This window comes from Saccopteryx bilineata, chromosome 1, assembly GCF_036850765.1.
Source record: "Saccopteryx bilineata isolate mSacBil1 chromosome 1, mSacBil1_pri_phased_curated, whole genome shotgun sequence".
In the NCBI taxonomy this organism is placed as follows: Eukaryota; Metazoa; Chordata; class Mammalia; order Chiroptera; family Emballonuridae; genus Saccopteryx; species Saccopteryx bilineata.
In genome coordinates, this window is record NC_089490.1 from 17,772,314 (window position 1) to 17,781,483 (window position 9,170).

Consider the following 9,170-nt stretch of genomic DNA (forward strand, 5'->3'; position numbering starts at 1 on the left):
ACCCTTAAAACTATGGACAGTAATGTTTGTTTGTTTGTTTTTTACTATGCTGAATTATGGAGGATTTTATTACATACCAATACATAACTAATAAAAGGCCAAGGACCCTGTACATCGTGGAACCTCCCCAAACTTTTGGTGGCCTGCGTTGTACCCGAACTTGAAGCAACATTCAGACTCTTGGTTATGAATTCTGGGGTTAAGGACCAGGGCTGAGGACACTATAAACAGAGCTAAGCGATTAACTTTACTTTGGGGAAGGAGAAGGGTAAGGGAATAGGCCGGAAAGGGGTGTACAGACCGATCTGTGATGGAGGAAGGGGGCTGGGGATTTATGTTCGCTTTTACGCATGCCTCGGTTCACTGTAACTTTCTGTTCTTGGCTGAGCTGGGCCTGGCTCACTGTACAGGCGATACCGCCACTCTGTCGGCCCCAGATACACCTGTCTGTGGGCACAGACACAGAATGAGAGGTTCTGCTTCGTAATGTGGGGGAGCGGTTTGGTTGGAGAGGAAAATCCCAGGAAGCAATGTAAACTTAGTGAGAGGTCTGAGCTCTGTCTAGCCCAACAGTTAGAGGGAGAGAGGCTAGACCTGCCCCACTGGGAGACTGTGATCCCAGGGCGAGGCTCTGGGTCCGAGGAGAGCCACTCTGGAGTCGGGGAAGGAGCTTCCCTCCCTCGTCCTGCTGTCACCCAGGAACTCAGTTTCCCCGGGATGAAAAATACAGGTGTGCCCGGCATGCACGTCCCAGGAGGTGATGAGCCCCCTCCCCTCACAGATGAAGACAGGGTCAGGCTGGATTACACAACCAGAGGCAGAGCAGCTGAGACTCACCTTGAGTTAAATCCCACCTTTAAAATATTTGGAGTGGTTTCATATAGGGCTACATATGGAAGAGGATGGCCCATTCTTCAGGTATGCCCTTCTCCCAACACCTTAATGCGTTTACCACTGGTAAGATCCTTGAACCTCATCACTTAGGGTTTTTGTTTTTGTTTTCAATGAAAATAGGGGAGATACAGAGACAGACTCCCACATTCTCTCTGACTGGAATCCACCCAGCAACCTCCATCTGGGGCTGATGCTCTGCCCATCTGGAGCCATGCTCTCAACAAAGCTATTTTTAGTGCCTGAGGCGGAGGTTCCATGGAGCCATCCTCAGCATCCGGGGCCAGCACGCTTGAACTAATGGAGTCATGTCTGCGGGAGGGGAAGAGAAAGAGAAACAAAGAAAGAGAGGGAGAAGGGGGAGGGTCACTTCTTCTGTGTACTCTGACTGGGAATCGAACCCAGGACATCCACCTGCTGGGCCGATGCTCTACTGCTAAACCAACCTGCCAGGGCCATTAGGGTTGTTTGTTCGTTTGTTTTTACGGAAGTTTCATTATGTAGGCATGCCTGATGAAATCGTTCGCCTTTGGTGATTAACATCAATCGCCAGGCCCTCTCCTCTCCCTGGAAGTTGAGGAGTGGGGCTGGGATCGTGAACCTGCTAATTATGTGGTTGGTTTTTGTGACAACCAGTCCCATCCTGAAGCTGTCTGGTGACACCTTTCTCCCCCAACCAGAAGTCATCTCATTAGCATACAAGCGATAGTGAGTTTCCAAAGGCTGTAGAAGTCCTGTGCCAGGAGCCCGAGACAAAGATCAAGTACTGTATTTATTTTTTACTTACCAGACATGAAACCATAGAATAAAGTGACAGAGAATTAGAGCCACCTTTGACTCTCGCCAGGAGCGTCCCCTGCCCTGAGTCTCCCAAACAGGCTGCTCCAGATTCCAGGCAGATGTCCCACAGGTCAGCGTGGCATGGAAGAGGGGGAGCCAGAGATGGGAAGTGTTTTCAGAAAGGAGACACTTCAGGCAGAACTGAACACATCCTCAATGCTTTGCACCGTCTGCTTAGGGATTGCTTTAAGCAATGGCCCAGGTGAGCTTCCTTGGGTCAAACCTAAGGTATAGAAAGAGCACAGACCTTGAATACTTAATGATTTTCACAGAGAGTTTGAAAGCATAAAGAAGAAACTGAGAACGTGTAACACATGACACAAATGATTCTTGGGCCTGACCAGATGGTGGCACAGTGGATAGAGCATCAGACTGGGACACAGAGGACCCAGGTTTGAAACCCCGAGGTCACCTGCTTGAGCACGGGCTCATCTGGTTTGAGCAAGGCTCACCAACTTGAGCCCAAGGTCGCTGGCTTGAGTAAGGGGTCACTCGGTCTGCTGTAGCCCCCCCTCCCCATCAAGGCACATATGAGAAAGCAATCAATGAACAACTAAGGTGCCACAACAAAGAATTGATGCTTCTCATCTCTCTCCCTTCCTGTCTGTCCCTATCTGTCCCTTTCTCTGTCTCTGTCACACACACACACACACACACACACACACACACACACACACACTACACAATGATTCTTGGCACCAGGAAAAATCAGACTAAACCTACTTTGGTTACAGCACAATTGAATTACTTTTGCAATTTAGCAAGCAGCCCTGTAGGAAACCTATAATTTTCCTTTAAAAAGTGGTTTTATTTTTCCCCCCTTCATACTGATTTTTTAAGGCCTTAAGTTGAAGGCTCTATTACCAACAAAACCCAGTTATGGTTCCTTGGTACATTTGATTGTACGTAACTGATTTCGCTGGGGTTCTCAGGTGGCCACATCGCACGTTCGGAGAACAAATGCGTCCTGGCTGTAGGGGAGGAGTTGGTCTCATCCTTCCCTGGGAGTAGGACTGTCTTCATCTCAAGCTAAGGTGGGGTACACTGGTTATCTGAAGATAAGGTGGGGTGCACTGAAGTTGAAGGGAAATAGCATAACTTGTTTCACTTTTAGCAATTTTCTGCAAAGCAAAATATCATGGAAGCAAATAATATAACAGTGCTTGAGACTTGCCCTGCGGTGCTCTATGGCACAATCTCAAAAAATAAAATGAATCAATAAACTAGAGTTACTTTTTTATTTTCACATGGGGAAAAACATACAAAGCGATGGTAATACATATACACTCACAAGTCCCCAAATGTGTCTATTACAGTTGGTAATGTTTTCATTTACTTGCAAATGTTGAGATGAGTCAAAAATACTTCAATCTTGTACAATTTGTGTATAGGGAAAGTTTTGTATCTGATTCTTTTTTTTTTTTCATTTTTCTGAAGCTGGAAACAGGGAGAGACAGTCAGACAGACTCCCGCATGCGCCCGACCGGGATCCACCCGGCACACCCACCAGGGGTGACGCTCTGCCCACCAGGGGGTGATGCTCTGCCCATCCTGGGCGTCGCCATGTTGCGACCAGAGCCACTCTAGCGCCTGAGGCAGAGGCCACAGAGCCATCCCCAGCGCTCGGGCCATCTTTGCTCCAATGGAGCCTTGGCTGCGGGAGGGGAAGAGAGAGACAGAGAGGAAAGCGCAGCGGAGGGGTGGAGAAGCAAATGGGCGCTTCTCCCGTGTGCCCTGGCCGGGAATCGAACCCGGGTCCTCCGCACGCTAGGCCGACGCTCTACCGCTGAGCCAACCGGCCAGGGCGTATCTGATTCTTTTACTTTTTAAAATCCTTTGTGGGCCTGACCTGTGGTGGCACAGTGGATAAAGTGTCGACCTGGAAATACTGAGGTCGCCGGTTCGAAACCCTGGGCTTGCCTGGTCAAGGCACATATGGGAGTTGATGCTTCCAGCTCCTCCCCCCCTTCTCTCTTTCTTTCTCTCCTCTCTCTCTCTCTCCCTCTCCTCTCTAAAATGAATAGATAAATAAAATAATAAAATAAAATCCTTTGTGATTTTAAGCCCTGGCCAGGTAGCTCCGTTGGTTAGAGCATCATTTCAATGTGCCAAGGTTGCAGGTTTGATTCCCAGTCAGGGCACGTAGTAGAATCAACCAATGAATGCATTGGTAAGTGGAACAACACATCTCTGTTTCTCTCTTTCTCTCTCTGAAATCAGTGGGAGGGAGGGAGTCTTTCATTTGGAGGACTTCTTAATTCTTGTTCTGAGATTTATTTTACATTTTTGCCTCTCCCTCGCAATTTTGCTTTTATTGTTTATAAAAGGACTGGACAGGCCATTGAAATATTGAAATGTTTTTAAAAATTAAAGAAAAATAAGTATAGCTTAAGTTCATATAAAAACTCCAAGTCAGCCAATAGGGATGATGGTACATTTAAGTCACACTTATCTAATTCCTCACCAGAGATAATATATTAAGCATTGATTAGCTTATTGGCACTGAGTATTCAGGAATGTTGTGTTGAATGAAGAAAAAGAAATTTACATTTAATCAGCTATTTAGTAACTGAATTTTTATGTTATAGGATTCAGTGTCCTTATCTCTAAATAGAGTTTTGGATAAACCTTCTAAAGCCAATAAGGCTTGTTTTCAAAAATTGTTTAAAGATTAGAGACCCCTCAGCCTCAGAGTCCACCATTCAGACGGTTTCATCTCTATCAGCGGAAGGTCAGGTCACTGTTCTCACACTTGGCTGCACCCTGGACGGACTCCCCTGGGGAGTTTTAGATCATCTCGGCGACCAGATGTCACTCCTGGAGCGGATGGAATTGGTCTCGGAATTCTGCATTGGGAGTGCGAGAGACGGGGGGGGGGGGGTCGTGGTTAAATGCTCTTTCAAAAACACTTTTTAATTGAAGTTATTGGGGTGACACTGGTTAACAGAAGTATACAAGTTTCAGGTGCACGATTCTACCACACACCGTGTGTACACTGCATTGTGTGCTCACCACCCATACGTGCTCCTTCGGTGAGTCCATGGTGTAGCGAGATCTGAGGACCGCACGTCCAGGTCGTGCATTGCAATCAACAATCACCCAGGTGGCTCCTGCTCTCTCTCAGGCTCAGGGGTTCAGATTCAAGGGGTGTTTGGTGGGGCCCAGGAAGCTGCTTTTTTAAACAAGTCCCCCCCAGTCCTCTGTGCAGGGTGTCTGAGAACCACACTTCGTCAGGAACCCTGTTGGGGTCATTCTTGCTGTTCAGTCCTGGGTTAGGTAACGGGGAAGAAACAGCTCCTCTTCATTGGTTCTCACTGTGGGAGACTGGGGGAGGGTGAAGAGTACTGGGATAGGAGGTTATCTCTTACAATGACTGTAGATTGAGGTTTACTTGTGAAAAATGAGGCTGAGAAAAAAACAGGCGGAGAGTGGAAAATCCCACCGACCACGTGATATCCCTATAAAAGCAGTCCCAGATTTGAACTGTTTAGACATACATAGGCCAGAGTGTCTGAGCCCAAGCCGCCTGGTTCACACTATTGTGGACATAAGTGAAATGCTTAGTGACGTCCTGTGGTTAAACTCCATGACCCGATGTCACCGTCATCACGATGATGGACTGTTCATATCTGGGTACTCAACAAGCTTTCCTTTCCAGCTTGTCTGACGCAGTATCATCAGTCACAGTGCCCTCCCCTGTCACCCAGGGCACTCCTGCCATCAGGGCCCGACAGTGATGGTGTAGAGGACCAGTGATGTGTGGTTGGTGCCCTGCCCGGACTCCTGCAGCCCTCCCATTTCTGTGCACGCTGGCCTGACTCCACCTCCTGGCACCTGGTCTCCGGCCGGATGACTTCTTGTTCTGTCCTCAAATGCAGAATACACACAACACAGTCCTTAGCCGGTGACTGACGGGACTTTGTGCAGCTCGCTGGCCTCCTGAGTGAGGAAACTCTCAGGCATGTTTCCCGCAACAGGCCCCAGAATTCCTCAGTGGGATCAAGCTCCAAGGCTCACAGTTGCCCGTAGCGCACCCTTGATCGGTTCCTGTCTCGCTTCCCCAGGCCCCAACCAGTGTTTCCTGCAATCACATCAAAAATGCACTCAGATCCTTTTTTTAAAAATTTTTTTTTTAATTTTATTTATTTATTTTTTACAGAGACAGAGAGTGAGTCAGAGAGAGGGATAGACAGGGACAGACAGACAGGAACGGAGAGAGATGAGAAGCATCAATCATTAGTTTTTCATTGCGCGTTGCAACACCTTAGTTGTTCATTGATTGCTTTCTCATATGTGCCTTGACCGCGGGCCTTCAGCAGACTGAGTAACCCCTTGCTGGAGCCAGCGACCTTGGGTTCAAGTTGGTGGGCTCTTGCTCAAACCAGATGAGCCCGCGCTCAAGCTGGCGACCTCAGGGTCTCGAACCTGGGTCCTCTGCATCCTAGTCCAACACTCTATCCACTGCGCCACCGCCTGGTCAGGCTTTTTTTTTTTTTTTTTTTTTTTTAAGTGGGAGAGAGAGAGACAGACAGACAGGAAGGGAAAGAGATGAGAAGCACTAAGTCTTTGTTGCAGCACCTTAGTTGTTCATTGATTGCTTTCTCATATGTGCCTCGACTGGGGGACTACAGCAGACCGAGTGACCCCTTGCTCAAGCCAGGACCTTGGGCTCAAGCCAGTCACCATGGGGTCATGTCTATAATCCCACACTCGAGCAGGACAAGCCTGTGCTCAAGCCAGTGACCTCTGAGTTTCAAACCTGGGTTCTCAGCGTCCCAGGCTGACACTTTGTCCACTGAGCCACCGTCTGGTCAGGCTGCACTCAGATCTTTGTTTGGGTTTGCCCACAAACAAATGCTGAGACAAAGACTCTGGGATTACCTGCTTCTTGTAACTAACCACCCATGATTGATTATTATTTATTTATTTATTTATTGATTGATTGATTGATTGCTGTCTACAAGAGACTTACTTTATTCATTTTTAATTAACTTTATTGGGGTGGCATTGGTTAACAGGATCGTATAGGTTTCAAGGGCACATTTCTATGATACATGATCTGTGTATTGTATTTTGTGCCCACCATCCAGTCAAGTCATCCATCACCATATGTTCGGTGCCCTTGACCCATTACTAACACTGGCCCCTTCCCTCTGGCAGCCACCGCACCCATCCTGCTGTCTGTGTCTACGGGTTTCTGTTTCATACCCCACATATGAGTTAAATCACCTGGATCTTAGCTTTTTCTGACTACTTTGCTTAGCGTAATATACTCAAGGTCCATCCACGTCGTCACAAATGGCAGTATGTCATCTCTTCTTTTGGCTGAGTAGTATTCTCCAGTATAGATGGACCACAGCTTCTTTATCCCATCCTTTATCACAGGGCACTCTGGCTGTCTCCATGTCTTGGCCACTGGGAATAATGCTGCAACAAACATAGGGGTGCACGTGTCTTTGCAAATAAATGTTTTTGAGTTTTCAGGTGGACACCCTGGAGGGAGGTTGTAGCTCAGCTCCGCCAGCATATTCAAATGTGAGGCTCTTGGATAGAATACGCATTATCTTCGGTTAGATGGTTTTTGTGTTTAAATATGATAGCCAAACACCTTTAATTGTCTATAATACTCAGAGGGGTTCTTGAACTTTAGATTTCATATAAAGACAAGAGAATGGTTTTACAAATGGCCAATACTTCATGAGCTGCAGAGTCACGCAGTCATTTCTGGCACAAGTAGGCACGAATGAATTTAAAGCGACTGGTGGGGCTGTCATATTAAAGCTTCGTTTACAAACCTATTCATGCAAGCTGCAGGTGCACGGCGTGAACCCGGTGTTGCCAATCCTCTGTGCTAGGGCGCTGAGGAATGCCGTCCAGGTCCTCGGCTTTCCCGGCCTGCTCTGCCTTCTGGGCCGATCCCACCCTGGGCCTGCGCTGTTCCACACCCCGCCCAGGTCTCTGCGAGGTCCCCTCTGCTGCAGTGCGGGAGATGGGCACAGGGTGAACTGCGCACGGACAAAGTGGTTGTTTACACACACCCGTGCGTATGCACTATACAATGGCTCAGAGCTTTCATCAGCTGCGTGTTCATAGTTCTAGATTATCCATAATTTGCTATCAAAAACCTCTGTGGTTTGGGATACAACTTACTTTCTCTTCAATAAACTCTGGGAAGTGAATGACAGCCACCAGTGATGGTGTCTCTAATACCGTGGTTTGCCTTTTTGGTCAAAAAGATGACTTCCTGGCTGAGTACTATCTAAGAGTCCTCCCCGCTGTGCAGGACACTAGTGGACGTCTGCTGGTTGAAAGGTGACCTTCTGGCAGGGCTGATCAGACACGCACGTGACAGGTTTCACAACAACGTGTGTGGACAACCGACAGTGAACACTGTGGGCTTCATGGATGGCACCCACTTTTTAAATCCTCAGAACCAGCTGTGAGGTTAACAACTGGGACAAGCCAGCCGAGCTCAGACTATGAGCTTTATTGCTGGAAGTGGAGGATTGGAGAATGTGGCTTGGGATCTGAGCCCCAATCAGATTTCCTAAGATTCCTCCTCCTCCAACCCTTCCATTCCTAGAGGAGACGCGGGGCCTACAGAGCAGATACACACGCCCAGGACCACAGGGTGGAACACCTGATCGAAGGAGAGGCCCTGGCTCCGCGGACCCGTTCCACGCATGGATGGGGCTGGCCCGCCGGAGGAGGCTACTGGATGTAAGAAAGAGGGAGGGAACACCATGCCATGGAAGGGCCCCGACACAGTGACCCTGCCCACTGGTGAGCGTGGCCTTGGGCGTGCTGATTCTGACCTGTTGCTTTAGCCATTGTTCCCCTGGGCAGCAGTGAGGAGGTGCTGGGCTGTCCCCATGTCCACGTTGGGGGTGAAGGAGGTCTCTTCTTCACGGTGCACGGATGCAGGGCTCCCATGCCTGTCCCTCCACTGATCCCGAGCCTCCAACGTGGATGGACTTACTAAATCGCTGTCAAACCCTCCCATTTCTCTATCTCCTGGGCCAGTCTCCTAGCTCAGGCCCCTCCATATCCTTCTCTGTGCCCCCGGAGGCTGCGCTCCGTAGGTTGTGGGCCAGGTTCCCACCCCATCTGCCTTCTGGTTACGTCAGGCTAGCGGGCAGCATGGCCTGAGGCCACAGCGGCTGGGCTCTCCCCTCCCTCTCCCTCCTGGCTGGGCACGGTCTTGGCAGGGGCTGCCCACCTCCACGGCCACTGCTTCCGTTAGGTGGCCCCCTCCCATCGCCCCGCCCCCCCAGCCTGTGGGCGTGGTGTGCTAGAGGCTGGCACCTTTGCTCATCCCTGAGTACTGCGCCATCCTCTCTGGGCTGCTTTCATCTGCCTACCCCTCTGTAAATATCCCTTCCACTGTATTCCATAAAGCCCTGTGAGCGTGCCCGTGTTTCCTGCGGGAACCCTGATAC

General features: G+C 49.2%; 1 long non-coding RNA gene across 1 annotated transcript; it reads left to right on the forward strand.

Annotated features, from left to right (window-relative positions):
- Positions 1-1,855: 1,855 nt before the first annotated feature.
- LOC136320267 (uncharacterized) lies at positions 1,856-8,392 on the forward strand. The gene is made up of 3 exons (XR_010728286.1): positions 1,856-1,933; positions 2,664-2,765; positions 8,315-8,392. It is a non-coding gene; the product is annotated as an uncharacterized lncRNA (long non-coding RNA).
- The last annotated feature ends 778 nt before the right edge of the window (positions 8,393-9,170 follow it).